The sequence below is a fragment of the Schistocerca cancellata genome, chromosome 5, assembly GCF_023864275.1.
Source record: "Schistocerca cancellata isolate TAMUIC-IGC-003103 chromosome 5, iqSchCanc2.1, whole genome shotgun sequence".
Taxonomy (NCBI): domain Eukaryota; kingdom Metazoa; phylum Arthropoda; class Insecta; order Orthoptera; family Acrididae; genus Schistocerca; species Schistocerca cancellata.
In genome coordinates, this window is record NC_064630.1 from 472,585,187 (window position 1) to 472,602,325 (window position 17,139).

Sequence of the window (17,139 nt, forward strand, 5' to 3'; positions counted from 1 at the left end):
TTACCATCAGGCCAGTTGCTGGAACCGCATGACAATGACGAATGGAATATGGCACGTTTACACTCCTCAAAGGTGCCACAGATAACGTTCATCGTAAAATTGTACAAAGAATGGTCTCGTGTGGAAGGAGGAAATGGGGCCTCTCCTGGGTCCAGACCGAGTGAGTGTGCAGTATTTAGCCCACTGAACTTGCATTCGGGAAGACGATGGTTCAAAATTCCTGTCCATCCATCCAGATTTAGGTTTCCCATACTTGCCATGAATCGCTCTATGCAAATGCCACGATGGTTTCCATCAAAAGTGCACGGCCGATTTCCTTCCCGATCCTTTCGTAATTCGTATTTGTCCTTTGTCTCTAATGACCGCACTGTCTACAGGACATTAATCTTTCTTCCGTTTCCCTGTGCCCAGTGGCGTCGTTGAACGCACCAATGTCAGCGTAAATCTCTCTTCTGCCGCGTCAAGGAAAGCAGCAACTACGGCGATCGTTTTGATAGTCTATGGTGATCTATATGAAGTTGCAACGTCGATGTGAGTACTTGTCTTACTGCAGAGATACCCTGATCGAAGGTACACTCCTGGAAATTGAAATAAGAACACCGTTAATTCATTGTCCCAGGAAGGGGAAACTTTATTGACATTCCTGGTATCGGATACATCACATAATCACACTGACAGAACCACAGGCACATAGACACAGGCAACAGAGCATGCACAATGTCGGCACTAGTACAGTGTATATCCACCTTTCGCTGCAATGCAGGCTGCTATTCTCCCATGGAGACGATCGTAGAGATGCTGGATGTAGTCCTGTGGAACGGCTTGCCATGCCATTTCCACCTGGCGCCTCAGTTGGACCAGCGTTCGTGCTGGACGTGCAGACCGCGTGAGACGACGCTTCATCCAGTCCCAAACATGCTCAATAGGGGACAGATCCGGAGATCTTGCTGGCCAGGGTAGTTGACTTACACCTTCTAGAGCACGTTGGGTGGCACGGGATACATGCGGACGTGCATTGTCCTGTTGGAACAGCAAGTTCCCTTGCCGGTCTAGGAATGGTAGAACGATGGGTTCGATGACGGTTTGGATGTACCGTGCACTATTCAGTGTCCCCTCGACGATCACCAGTGGTGTACGGCCAGTGTAGGAGATCGCTCCCCACACCATGATGCCGGGTGTTGGCCCTGTGTGCCTCGGTCGTATGCAGTCCTGATTGTGGCGCTCACCTGCACGGCGCCAAACACGCATACGACCATCATTGGCACCAAGGCAGAAGCGACTCTCATCGCTGAAGACGACACGTCTCCATTCGTCCCTCCATTCACGCCTGTCGCGACACCACTGGAGGCGGGCTGCACGATGTTGGGGCGTGAGCGGAAGACGGCCTAACGGTGTGCGGGACCGTAGCCCAGCTTCATGGAGACGGTTGCGAATGGTCCTCGCCGATATCCCAGGAGCAACAGTGTCCCTAATTTGCTGGGAAGTGGCGGTGCGGTCCCCTACGGCTCTGCGTAGGATCCTACGGTCTTGGCGTGCATCCGTGCGTCGCTGCGGTCCGGTCCCAGGTCGACGGGCACGTGCACCTTCCGCCGACCACTGGCGACAACATCGATGTACTGTGGAGACCTCACGCCCCACGTGTTGAGCAATTCGGCGGTACGTCCACCCGGCCTCCCGCATGCCCACTATACGCCCTCGCTCAAAGTCCATCAACTGCACATACGGTTCACGTCCACGCTGTCGCGGCATGCTACCAGTGTTAAAGACCGTGATGGAGCTCCGTATGCCACGGCAAACTGGCTGACACTGACGGCGGCGGTGCACAAATGCTGCGCAGCTAGCGCCATTCGACGGCCAACACCGCGGTTCCTGGTGTGTCCGCTGTGCCGTGCGTGTGATCATTGCTTGTACAGCCCTCTCGCAGTGTCCGAAGCAAGTATGGTGGGTCTGACACACCGGTGTCAATGTGTTCTTTTTTCCATTTCCAGGAGTGTATGTCACACGGTTATACGATTCCTCACGGCCGAATAAATGAATAAATGATAGATCTCTTACCTCGTGCGCTAGTCACATGCTACCGTTGTGTTTTTGAGTATAGCTATTCCATATTCTGATACAGTCGTGGGACCCCAATCAACCCGTGCAGCAGTATCGCGGAACGACATACTGCAATCTCAATATCGCAGGATGCTGCCGCTGTGGAATCCGTCATGTGCCGATTGACGTTTCTCCTTCTTCCACTGGGCAGAAGACGATCTTGTCACATACAACTAACATTCGCTTTGCGATTTTTGAATGGTAAAAACACAGTATAATCTTCCTTTATGTTATTTATGGAGACGGCGTTACTAGTACCGGCTTTGTGCAGTTATGGTGAAATGTTAATTATTTACGTGTCCAACCATATTGACGAGCATGCTGCCTTAATGGTGTTGGTATGGTAACGGCACAGGGTGACAAGAGATGTCTGACTCAAAATTCTCATGCTAGGAGATGTTACTGTGCTGGCTGGACTTCTGCGAACATTTCAGGACAATAATGATCATGGAGTTGCACTGTAGTGAGCCATCGGTTTATCGTGTGCTGATACTGAATGTTCTCTCTCTTCTATGATGTTGTGCGCTGACCTGAGGTTTTGCTATGTGTGACATTCAACTTGCAGATCAACCTATATTCTGCCGATAGTTTGGCCACGCGTAATCTCATCAAATGTGTTCACTACGCTGCACTCTTTCCGCACGACTCGCGTATTGTCTGCTCTGCCCAGATGGGTTATTGCAAAAACAGTAAGCAGTTATGTACTAGCGTGACACATCAGTCACAAGTTCGCTCCCTGTCTGGTCGTATTTGAGTCTATACAGGGCCTTCATGGCGCAATATCAAAAATGGTTCAAATGGCTCTGAGTACTATGGGACTCAACTTCTGAGGTCATCAGTCCCCTAGAACTTAGAACTACTTAAACCTAACTAACCTAAGGACATCACTCACCTCCATGCCCGAGGCAGGATTCGAACCTGCGACCGTAGCGGTCTCGCGGTTCCAGACTGTAGCGCATAGAACCGCACGGCCACTCCAGCCGGCGCCGCAATATCCCTGACGAGTGGGGACATAGGTAAATATCAAGTACATATAAATACAAAATACTTCACTGTTTCTGGTTATGTTGCTATCTTCTGCAAGAGACGGAAGTATGTTCACAATACGCAGGTGAATGATGCTGAAGAAAAACATCATGCTTTGGTAATGAGTTCACCACACACGCAAAAGGAACAGAACTGATGTTCAGAAATGTAGTTAAGAGGTTACATAACAAAATGATTACTACAGGGAGCAGTTTTCCTGATGCACTGTAGCGTATTACCACAGATGTTCCACATCGGCACCTAGATCTATGTCTCTACACCGCAAATCAACTTCCGATGTGTGGTGGAGGGTAATTTTGCGACCTGTCTAATGTCCCTGTTCTATTCGTTGATGGTGCACCGGTCGAATGAGTATCAATAAACCTCAGTATCCTCTCGAATTATTGACTTTCCATCGTGGTCATTCTGAGGGACGTACTTGAGAGGAAGTGATATATCGCCTCTCGAAATTTTAACAGTATCATCTACACAGATCACAAGGCCTCTCCTCCTAACATCAACACCTGACGTTTCTTGAGTATCCCTGAAAAGCTTTACCCCAGACACTTTTCAAGGATCTTAGAACACGTGGCATAGTCTCAGCAGTTGTCCATCCGAGTCCCATTACAGAGAGAGCGCAGAATAAAATTATAACCACCTTTCCAAACAAACATTCGTACTACTGATGCATGGGTCTGTACGCCAGTTAATTAAAAAGTCAACGAATTTAAATCGCTAATTTATATAATAAAGGTAAGTTTCCAAAGCTAGCTGAAGCCACCAATAGCTTGTCCAAGTAGAGGACTACCGAATGGCCGGGTGCGGAGCAGTTTCCGTGACCACCAACCATTTATTTCAAGAACTACTCCAGATGGCTTAAATCTGGAAAAGTGTCAGTGGCCGTTACTTTCAAATACAAGCAAAGGCAATGACGGGTTGGAGCTGGCGCCAACCATCGCCTGCAGATGGGCTGGACGCGCTAACCCTCGGCAGAAAGGCTAAGCGACGATCGGCGTGTTCGCCCCAGTTCAGTTGGCTACAGGAAGCTTTTACCACTGGAGGAAGCACACAGTTGCGCAGTGAAAAAATTACTGGGAGACGCCAATCTCGGCTCCAGTTCGATGCTGTTCTTGGTAGACGTCATTACTAGACTAGTGCTAGTGCTACTGCGGTGGTTGCCGCCTCTCTCGCAGTGCGTATGTTTTTTTTTTTCCACCACCTTGAAATCAACCACGTACGGTATCGTTGAGCTTCACCCAAGACGTTCGTGGCAGAATACTCGTTGCACATCCGTCTGTGATGAAGCTGCTGTTTCGTGATTTCCACAGCGAGGAATTAGCACCACTGCGTCTACAGTGCTAGAGCAGTAAACTTTGCAGCGCCGCCACTGTCCGCATGCTCGCAGTTCGTGATTATTCATGGCTGATTATTTTCGCTCTTGGTTCTAAATTCGATAGGTTCTTCTCTGATTTTGCAGCCAATGCCCTCTCTAGGGACTGGACAAATTACCATTATCGTTAAAGCGCGGAAGTGCTTTAAGAAATATGTCTGAACATGCGGTGAAATGTTTTTGGCTCAGACCAATGACCATTTTTCGAGCCATTTGAACATCTGTATTACTGTAACTAAGTTAGAGTAGATTAAACAAGGATTCAACGACGAACCGGAGCTAGCGCCCAGGCACATTGTGCTAAACAATTAATTCCATTTGGAAAAGAATTTAGTTGGTCTGAAATTAATGTTCATCTAATGGCAGAATTTGCATATGCATCGTTCGCATTTTACTGCAGAGACGGTCACCCTTAAATAACTCCGTACTGGAGCGAGAATGATCGTTCAAATTTGGTCCACCGATGCTTCGGACCTTAGTCTCAGAAAAATTTTAACCGTTGAAAAAATCTTACTTGGTTTAGCTTTTACGCGCAAAAAAAAAATTTTCCGGGAGGTTTCTGAAGCCGCCACTTCTATATTGTAAACTTGCACGAATCGGTTGCAACTTTGCACGAAGGTAGATAAACGGATGAAGTCAAACGAGATTATTTTAATCTATAATCTTTATCCCTTATCGATGTACGACGTTTTAAATTCGAGCTAAATGTAGCACGTAAAATTCGTTCTGACGTGAACTGAATGCGCGGAAACGGTTTAAAGTAAATCAAATAAAAAAAATGCATTATTACGACAAAATTGAAAACTCGCTTTCAAAAATCTAGCTTCATTCGGATTTTACGTTCAAGAAGCACGTTTTTGTCAGTTTTTTACGTGCACCACTTTTATGTTTCAGACTTGTGAGAATCGGTTCACATTTTGTGAGAAACTAGACAAAATAAATATATAATTAATAGTTTCCCGTTGTTTGTAACAGCTTTAGCCCTTGCCACGATACAGTGGTCTAAATTTGCACGTAAAATTGATGTAAAATCGTGTTTTACGTCAATTGCATGTGCTATGACGGTTGTTATACAGATGATGATTAAACAAAATTTATTCTTACGGTAATTATAACAAGCGTTCGCAAAAATCTTTCATTGTTTTGCTTTTACATGAAAAATCACGCATTTGCACAACAAACTGTGCTTCACAAAAAACTGTTGCATTTCAACAGCTGCAAGTGGGCGTAACTAAAAAAACTTGGTATTACAGTTGATTATCGTTTACTTGTTTATACGTTAAAGATTTTATTCACCAGTGGCTTAAAATCATCGAAAAATTTTTAGACATGCAAAACAACGCATTTACCGAATCAGAACTACGCCCAGCCCTGTACAAAATGATGTACTCTTTGATCGAGCATTTAAAGCTTTATCGATGGCTAAGCAAAAATTAAACTAACCAAAAAGTTTCTGTAAAATTAATAGTCAGAAAGAAAGGCGAACTTATTTTTACTGCATTTTCCTCAAAAACTATTATGCTATCTTACAGAAAATTTATTTTTCAGAAAAACAAGCTTAAGTTTGTCTTTGTTCTTACAGGATTGAAGAGATGATTGTATTTTGTCGTGAATACATTATTTCGCAGTTATTCTGCTTACTATAGCCAATCATACTCAAAGATAATTCGGATTGGTTGTTGCAACATTTCGCGCCAAAATTATCCTCGTGAGTTGTTCTACCGGCAGTTTCTTCATCTGCAATTTTTATTATTACATACAAAAACGATGACAAGAATTTTAGGATAAGAGACAATAACAAGAACTATGCTTCTCAATAGATTATTATTTGTTGCATGCATCGTTCAGCTTGCGATATAGTAAGATTTTAAGTAAGTTTGTCTACGTAATATGATCGTATCGTATGTATATTTACCTGTTGTAATCTATTTACACAAATTATTACCACAAATTTCGCACATTATGTAATATTTCGTACGGTATCGTATTTACTTTCGCTATTATTTTGCGCATTTTGTTAAATATTATGTTTTTTCCATCACAGAAGGGTATACTGTACAGATTCAACCCCAACAGGCAGGTAACGGTAGACGAACCAGATTAACAAATCCCAAGTCAAGCAACAGGGTTCGAAAGACAATTAAAAAGACATATACGGGATCAGTAGTCGTCCGAGTCAACAAAAATGTACTTCGGTTGCGAAGCTAAGGCAGTCTAATGTCAAAGGTAAGGTAGAGTAAAAGTTGGAAATGAGAATGAAAAATACTCCTATCATAGCACAAAACTAGGCGAATATGTCCTGGGCAGAGTTAGAGATGTAAAAGAAGCTTTTAAACTTGTCTTCCCGCTTCAGAGAAGTTTAAATCAAAACATTTTGACATTTTCGCACTTTTTTAAAGTTAATCCTGTTTCCCCAGTGCAGTGAGCTCTCTTATCTGCAAAGTGTTGGAACACCTGCACCTTGTAATGTAGAGTCTAAAGTCCCTGGTCGTGTGCCCAAAATACAAAAGATGCGCCAGCCATAATAAAACAATATACGCAAGTACATTATATGGCTGAAGTGCAAACATGTAATAACTAAAGAAGTTTTTATGAGGCAATAAAATTTTTGTGGAGGTGGATATGTGCCTGGGGAAGGGCCCTGCCGCATGTATGGTTAGGGGTGTAAGAACAAATAGACGCAAATTTATGTGTTTCTACAACAGTATGTATTCATACATCTGTAATGAGAAGTATCCTGGAGAGGGGGTGCATGCATCCTAAACTTCAGTGAAGCGTTGTGTCATATTGCACTACATAAGAAAGGCCTTGTTGGATGACATGGTGGCATGTGTCACGTTATACGACAGGACGTCGTGTATCAAGTTACTTTACTTGACACGATGTATTATATTATATGACATGGTACTAATACTAAAAGGGTAAAAAACTACGAATATACGAATATGTCAGGATGTTTTGATTTACATGTCATTCAGTTGCCAAATAAGTCGAAAAGTTAGTTCTCTTCTTTTACATCCCTAACTCTGCGATGGTCGCATGTTCGAGTCCTGCCTCGGGCATGGGTGTGTGTGAAGTCCTTAGGTTAGTTAGGTTTAAGTAGTTCTAAGTTTTAGGGGACTGCTGACCTCAGATGTTAAGTCCCATAGTGCTCGGAGCCATTTGAACCATTTTGTAAGTTCCACCTTTTCCTTCATCAACCAGTTTATTTATTTACTTATCTCGGCAACAGAATTTCCTGCAGTAACAGAAGAGTTGTGTAGTTGGATGAACAAGCCAAATCGTAATGGGAAAAGAAGTTGAATATGTCCACATAAGTCTGCACTGTTGTAAAATACGACCTCCACGTAAATCTTGATCGAAGGAAATTACTCATCCCTATCTACAGCGTAAAGTTTAAACTATATGAAGTGGCACAATAGATTGATCGCCAGTAAAAAAGCATTAGTATGCCTGAATATGTATTAGTGATGCTGCTAAACAAATATTTAAATTAAATTTTCTTACTGATTTACTTCATGAATATTGGAAGACACACGTGGAAAAAGGCACAGAGTAAGTTTATCGGTATAAGAGACTGGATTTAAAGGTGACATAACGAACCATTTCTGGAAAAAGTGTTCAAAACTGACGGTTGCTCCGCGCTAAATGGAGATATCCACGTTAAGATTTATTCCGAGAGACGGGAAAACAAACTCATCGGTCAGGAGACGGAATAGAGTAGAGGACTTAATTATGACAGTCTGAATTTGAGCTGGGGGTGGATGTGACGTGCGGCCAGGCGAATGGATGTTCGGCGGACGTGGACGAATAAGGTTCATTGGTGTATTCCAAGAGACTGAGACTACGACCTAATGTAGGATGAGTGGATGGCGAGAGCGACATGGAAGGGTACAGCCGAGACCGTGATGCGTCAAAAAGTCTATAGGATGCCATATCCGGCAGTAAATGTCAAAAAAGGAAGGAAGGAGAATTGGATTTAACGTCCCTTCGTTAGAGACGTAACACGACATTGTGTCAAGGATGAGGAAGGAAATCGGCCATGCCTTTTCAAAAGAATCATCCCCGCATTTGCTGGAGCGATTTAGGAGAATCACGTAAAAACTAAATCAGGATGGCAGGACACGAGTTTGAACCGAGTAAATGTCGAGTATTGGTGATGATAATGATAGTGATGACAATGATGATGGTAATGATTATGTTAATGATGATAACGAACTAAAACGGATACAAAAACTAATTCACTAACAGGAATCACATGCGACGCACTACTTTCAACCACTTTAATAGGGAATATATTGTAAACGATGATCATTACCGCTTACTGTTCTTTGAAGATTTTCATGAAAATCGTCCTTGGCTTTCTTTCCCCCCCTCGCCGACCGAATGGGGGCCGCTTCTTGTCGTAGTCCTTCGCTAAATAGCTCAATAGCACAAAGAATATTTCTATAATCTCAAGTAAATGTGTGCTGCAATACAGAGGAACGACTCAGGCCGTTATCTTTGTAAGACGGACGTGTTATTTTCCCTGTCAATTGTACCTAAAAAATAGCTCTGAGCACTATGCGACTTAACTTCTGAGGTCATCAGTCGCCTAGAACTTAGAAATAATTAAACCTAACTAACCTAAGGACATCAAATATATCCATGCCCGAGGCAGGATTCGAACCTGCGACCGTACGGTCGCTCGGCTCCAGACTGTAGCGCCTAGAACCGCACGGCCACTCCGGCCGGCAACCGTACCTCCATGTTACGTGTAGAGGTCCTGTAAACTCAGCAGCAGAGAACTGCAAAGCAACAATTTTTGTTGTTCGCCGTTGTAGATGATAGAGAATTCACACGTCATAGCCCTAGTAGTAGTGACACTGTATATGATTCATTTATCATGCGGTTGTCGAGAGGAGAAAATTACAATATCTGACTGAGTAAATGTTGAGTCGTGTGTCACAAGTGATCCCAGTCCTGCGGATCAACATCATTTACAGTGTTTCAACAGTCTCTGGTAGAAGGAATACATTTTTTGGTTTAAGAAAGATTCAAGGCCCGATAATCATTAAGCAGACACTCACAATGTCACCAGATTTACCATTCTACAGATCTTCCTGATGTGCATTTAATCAGATCCTGAAAGCCGTTCTACTGCAGAGATTGAAAGCGGCTCCCTTGGAGTTGACCGAGTGATGACCTCTACGCAAAATTAATGAAACAATTGGTTTCTACCAATCAACAAATATCTTCAAAACAAAAACCAAATCATTTAGTATGCAACAATAGCTCAGTATCTCCAGCTCACCATTTTAAACAGCACACTAAAACAAACTAACGTTGATATGTTTTACACTGTGTACTTTCTCTCCGCATCCCCCATACAATTTCCCTTGTCCCTCAACACAAATGGTGACAATATGCTAGAGCTTACCACCTGAGCAGCCCAATAGCTGATTCTTTGATAGAATTTTGCCGTAAAGGGAAGTGGCGGAGTAAAGTAGCATATCATAAGGAGTAGGAGCAAAGTTTTGAGGTTGTATACAGACATCTCTGCATTGTTTTAAGGAGTAAGTACCTGAGATGCTAACGACTGTAGATGGGGAGAGGGAGTCCATATTAGGCAATCACTGTGGTAGCGTTTAGTAGTAATTTCACTCACATCCTACCTCTAGGAACCATTATCGTTCGAAGAACACTGCGTAAAACAAGAATTCAATCCAGATTTACACACGATAGAGCTACATGTTTGACAGTTCGTTGACAGGATTGAAAAAGACTAGTTAGAAAATTTTAGTCATCTCGTAGGTCCTGGTGAGCCCGCTGCCATTTCTAGTGGAGCCTGGGTGAAAATACCTTATTATTAGGTACGATTAAACAGTTTCCTTTCGAATGCCACATTATTCCCTTGTGTACAGGTCGATGCTTATATATAGGCATCGGACTCGTGCAGGGTTGCATATACACTGCAGCAAAGGCACCAAACGGAAACTTTTGGTCAACCCTTGTACGTTATCACTGCCGGCAGATTACCTTCAATTAAAAATTTACGTGGTCGACAACGCTGACACTTTCGTGTGCATTTGGTAAAAATGGGACAGCATGCTAACCAACACGTTCTAAAACGCCGCGCATACAATCGGGATTTTTCCGGAGCTCATACCTCGGGTTCTGTTGGTGATGAAAAGATAGGGTCAAATGTTTAGATAGACGTTGGGGTAGAGACTATTTTTTATACACAAAAGAGGATCGTCTTAGTGTCACTGTCCTACAGTGCAGAGTCAAGGTATGAATACTACACAGTTCCTCTTGCTTAGGCAAATGGAACAGTTGTGCTTGGTTCTTTCTGCATTTGATGTGGTCTACGTTGGGCTTGATGGGACTTGCAGGGGCACCCTTAATACATGAGCGATTCCTCGGAAAACCCGAAAAAGGGCTTTTTACTATATTTTCCCCATCACCAGCGAACCAAAACTTAGCCGAAGATTCCTAGAGACTATGCACAGTAAATGGCTCAAATTTTTATTGACATATTCGTAAGATTCCGCTCTCGAACAACCTTGAAAGTTTTCTTGGTATCTTTATCCGCTTGTAAGACACAGAGGTTCAAAAGTTACCCTACTTCTGCACGTAAAATCCGGAATGAAGTGAAATCCAAACTAGAAATAACCGCAGAAGTTGCTAAAGTTTAATGGTATATTCTCTAGGCATTTATCTAGAAGACCAATCTCCTCGTTTTCAAAAATCCTTATCCGTTATCGAAAACCACCCCAAAAATTTTTTTTGGATACCAAAACCCAGCAACGGACTCCGATATGGCTTTGCACAGTAAATGGCTGTAATTTTTACGATGTATTCGTAAGATTCCGATCTCGAACACACTTGAAAATTTTTATCGTACCTTAACCGTTTCCGAGATGTAGAGGTTTGGAGTTACCCTACTTGTACCCGTAACATAATCACGTCAAATCCGGCGTGGGGCGAAACGTAGTTTATGAAGTTATATAGCAGGGAGAAATTTCCTGTCAAGTGTATCCAATGCCATTTGGGAACCCTGTGCTACAGAACTGAAACACACGCAATTTTTTCACGTAAAATTCGGTCTGAGATGTAAAATTAGTTTTGTTTATTTCAATTTTACTAGAGCACCCAAATTTTACTAGCCGATACATTTCCTTTCATATGAGTGACATGCCCTGCTGCAGCAGGGAAAAGAAGGGAAACAGCGAAAAAATACTCGTATAGAAGCACAAAAAATGCGAATATGTTCCTGTTTCTTAAAAAGATTGAGTAAAAAGTGAGACACCAGCTGCTCATTCCACCCTCCTCAAAACCGTTGAAAAGTTTCCCTATAATTTTGCATGTGGACATATTCGTGCTTTTTTATGCTGAGAGAGAATGGGACAGTGGCCGTTGGGAAGAGACAGAAAAGCAATAAATACCGAAAGATAGCAGCAATGGCTCTGTGAGATAAAGAGAGGGACACCACGGCAGAACAGTGCTAGAAAAAAGAGTGAAGGAGACAAATGTCAGTGGGAGAAGAATAAAGAGAAGGAGAAAGTGGGAGTGGGTGGGAACCAGAGTTAATGAGAAACAGTCTATGACAGTGACAACAAACAACAGAGATAGTGAGATAGTGACAGTGGCAAGAGACGGCAGCAGTGGCGAAGTACGGATGAAGTAGAACCAGTAAAACGGAGCAAGAGGGAGACAGTAGTAGTAGTAGAAGCAATAGGACAGAACTAAAAGTGACGTGGCTGCGACACAGTAACAATTAGAAGCAAAGAGATAATGACAGTGAGTTAAGCTGAAGAGACAGAGCATCTGGGAGCGGATGGATATGAGCGACTTACAGCTATGGTCTAGCGGGTGTGAGTAAGGTACAGTTAGGGGAACAGTGGGAGTAGCATGTTAAAAAAATTAAATGTTCACATTCCTAAATTTATAGGAAATTTTTTAAAATTGTTGAGGCACGTAGAATGAGGCAGCTGGTATCCCACTTTTCAGTCAGTCTTTTAAATAAACAGGAACATATTCGAGTTTTTTACGCTCCGATAGGAGCATTTTACATTGGTCAAAGTATGGTCAGTTATTTGGAGACCATCTGTAACATAGTAAATTATTACGAGTAGTCATCTTGCGTTGAAAACGTAGCTTGCCATGGAGCTGGGAGGAGAGCAGATTTTGGTTCTCACGCTGGCACAGTTGACGCTGGCTGCTGGACCGAGCGAGCCGTGTACCTGACTAAAACTACAACTTCTCCGGAACAGGCAATGAGGGTCCAAAGGTACCGACCGGCCTCCGTGTCATCCTCATCCCACAGGCGTCACCGGATGCGGAAATGGAAGGGTATGTGGTCAGCACACCGCTCTCTTGGCCGAATGTCAGTTTCCGAGACCGGAGGCGCTACTTCTCAGTCAAGTAGCTTCTCAGTTTGCCTCAGTGCACCCCGCTTTCCAACAGTGTTCGGCAGACCGGATGGTCACCCATCCAAGTGCCAGCCCAGCCCGACAGCGCTTAACTTCGGTGATCTGACGGGAACCGGTGTCACCACAGCGGCAAGGCCGTTGACACTTGCCTAAAGCTACGTGCAATACATTCATTACATGTACTCTCTATGACTATGAAAAAGTATTATTAAATATTAATCGATGTTTTTCGTATTTAATGTACCAAATTCTACGGATAACACAACCATACTACTAAAATTTTCAACCAATAATTTCAGTACTTTCGGAGATATAAATTCTTACATCAAACACACGATAATAATGCTGGCATTGTGAAACTGAGTTAGTGCCTGTTCTGCATTCATCTATTGTATCAATTGAAACTACAAGCAAGAGAATAGATTCTTATAATCTAATGTTCTCGAATTTTCTTTAGTTTCATTACCACAGATTCCTGACGTAATCAAAAGTAATTTGGATAATTATTGTTTCATCGTGTTTTGGTTGTGTGAGTGTTGTGGTGAGACTAAAAGAGTGAATGGCGGATATGCGTAAAGTGAGAATGTGACATTTTATTGAAACAATGCAAATGTACGTGTGAGAAAGTTGTGCTATAGGGGAATTTGTGACGTGTCGGAGTAAGCTTGAATTTGTAAAAGGCACCCAGAAAGAGCGTCGAGTGTTAAATTTATTAATAATTTATTTTGTAGAAAGGAATGATATTTTGATTTTTATTAAATTACTAGATTTCTAGCCTAAGTTACTTGTGATAATGTAATTGGCTTACATTAGAAATACCACGAGTATAGAAGTGCTCGAGATGATCTGATTGGCTGCTTAACATACTATCCAACAGGAATTCAGAATTTCCCGTGCGTTTCAATAGGGCTTTGTGCCTCAGATTTGTAAGCCGAGATAGCCGCTCGGAAGCCTTCTTCTGGTAAACGCCTACGTTAAATCGTGCTGATCAAATTTGTACCAAAATGAAGAAATTCACGCGTTTGATTGGTTCTCGTGTCGCTGACGAAAAGCGACTCCACTTTTGAATATTTTATGAAAGTTTGAGCTTTGTGAGTGGTTTCCCTTAGGAGATATTCGCGTGTGAACATTTGATGTCAACCAAAAACTGTGTGTGGCGGGTTTCGTGCGGATTACGAGACATTATGGCAAGCACTTCTTTACTAGAAACCTACTGAACGACGGAATATGTTAACCTGCAAGTATTCATGGGTCAGTGACTATTTATTACGTTCAAAATACCGGGCCGGACTAAATATCTTCTGCCTGCTTTCGGATGTGAACTTGTGACAGTAACTTTGCATAACTGATGTTGAGATATTAAATACGGACTTGATAGCCAATTACCGTGTTTCAAAGACAATAAACCAACTTAAAGAAAATTTTAGACATTTTATCAAACGTGTCATGCAAGAATCCCGAACGCTCGATGGTTTAACTAACTTTCAGTTACTGACCATGGACTGGAGTTATGTGGCCTTTGCGTGGTAGGTATTTAGTCGAACTTCCGTCAACGCTGCTTTTATCGGCTAAACCAGTATCTACAATCGCAGAGTGCAGGAGCAGAGAACCAGAAAGCTATCCAAGTCTGTGAACTGATTTTTTAATGGATAGTGAGAGACCAACCCGTCCCGCCGCACACTAATGCAAAGTACCGTCAGTTATTAGATTTATCGTTGTTAAACAGCATAACATGGGCGAAATGCACGGTGTACCAAGGAAAATCAGTGACGGTTTAGTGGCGAATTAAGGAGAAGTAAGGGATGGCGGAGTGCAATTGGGGAAAGGTGTGCAATTTTAGATGTAGGGAAAAGGAACTGGTTCATTGGAGGTAATTTTACATGAAACTAAATCATCCGAAGATGGGTACTAAACACGTCGTCAGATTTCGCAATACAAGACGAATGCCCGTCTGTATCATTCACATTTCTCAAAACTAGAAAAGTTCAAATACAACCTATTTGTACATTAAAATGCGAATCCGCAAAAGATGCCTAACGAAGATTGCTTAACTAAGTTTAAAATAGGTTAAAATATGTTAAAATAGTGCATCCATGTTACGTGACATGGAAGAGAGTATCCTCTTCGATCCTAGGTCTACCAGAAAGTCTCTCGCAGAGGGGGACCTACATAAAAGGCTGAATGTCTCTAATTAGAAGAGCGGAAACTACTGTTAAGTGGAATAAAATATATACAGAATTAACAACCAACATCTCCAATTTCCGATTACAAAACTTAGAACGGTCCAGGTTTCGGGACGCGCCACACGTGGATCCACATGAAGAAAAATGGTCGGTATTCCGAACATGGCCAAAAAAGGGGCTATATAGATTTGCACCTGCAGGTATGTGGGGAAAACGATGTAATTCCATGAGTAAATTCTGCGTCTTGCCAGTGCATAGACACCAGTCAGGCCAGTAAGTACAACCCAAAGTTGAAGTGCCGGCGGGAGCGGCCGTGTACCCGTAACTTTGGCGGGTGGACTGCTCCCGCCATCTAACAGTCAAAATTTACATTAATATCCCCGCAAACAATAGGTCTAACAAGGGAAACTCCGTGTAACAGGGGAACCCCTCCCCCACCCCCCACCCCCCACCCCCCACCCCCACCACCGCCCACCCCCCCATTGCACCCCCTGCGAACTAGTGGTAAAATGGCCGAGTGGATAGCCCGTCAAAAACTGAAGACAGAACAAGCATGAAAACAGGAAGAAGGTGTATTGAATTGCGAAAAATGAAGCAAAATAGAAACAGCCGACGATCCAAGTTCAAGGGGTACAACATCGATCGAATTACCAGAACTATAGCGTAATAGTTGTATGCTCATGGTGTCGGACTGAAAACTAGGAGCTCCATGTCAAATGTCCGTCATGCCACATTAATATATTACCATCGCAAGTAAATGTGATGAATAGTGAGAGCAGGCGGAGATGCCGCATGGCCCTCTTACAGAAATGAAACAATGAATAAACGGGTGTGAACTATGTTATAACAAGGAATTCAAGAGTCAAAACTTCCAAATCGGAACGCAAGAATCAGAAGATGTAGTACTTGTGCAGAAGAAATAGTAGGTACGTACGTCTGGAGGTTCCTTCCTTACACCTCGTTGTTACAAACGGACGGTACATCACGACACAGACGCAAATTTGAATACAGCGAACAGACACATCAATGATCGAGCGGAATGTTCATAATTTTGTGAAACGCAAAAAACAAGAAGAAAAGAAATGGGGCAGGAGGGAGACTTGAACACAGGTCTTCCCTGTCGTAGTCCAACACCGTCAACACAAAACCATGACGCCGTGCCTATTTAAACACGCTCGATGTTGTACATCTTGGACGTGGACCTTTTAGTGTTTCAGTTTTACTTCTTTTTCCACAGTTCAGTACACTGTGTTCAATTTTTACTGGGCTATCCACTGGGCCATCTTACCACTCAATCTGAGGCGGGGCGCGGTGGGCAGTTTCCCTTGTAAGACACCACAGACTGTCATCCTCTGCTGTTATAGCAAAGCACTAATTATACCGGGTGATCAAAAAGTCAGTATAAATTTGAAAACTTCATAAACCACGGAATAATGTAGATAGAGAGGTAAAAATTGACACACATGCTTGAAACGACATGGGGTTTCATCAGAACCACCCCATATTACTACACGCGTGAAAGATCTCTTGCACGCGTCGTTTGGTGATGTTCGTGTGCTCAGCCGCCACTTGCGTCATGCTTGGCCTCCCAGGTCCCCAGACCTCAGTCCGTGCGATTATTGGCTTTGGGGTTACCTGACGTCGCAAGTGTATCGTGATCCACCGACATCTCTAGGGATGCTGAAAGACAACATCCGACGCCAGTACCTCACCACAACTCCGGACATGCTTTACAGTCGTGTTCACAACATTATTCTTCGACTACAGCTATTGTTGAGGAATGATGGTGGACATATTGAGCATTTCCTGTAAAGAACATCATCTTTGCTTTGTCATACTTTGTTATGCTAATTATTGCTATTCTGATCAGATGAAGCGCCATCTGTCGGACATTCTTTTAACTTTTGTATTTTTTTGGTTGTAATAAAATCCCATCTCATTACAAGTATGAGTGTCTATTTGTACCTCTCTGTCTACATTATTCCGTGATTTATTCAGTTTTCAAATTCATACTGGCTTTTTGATCACC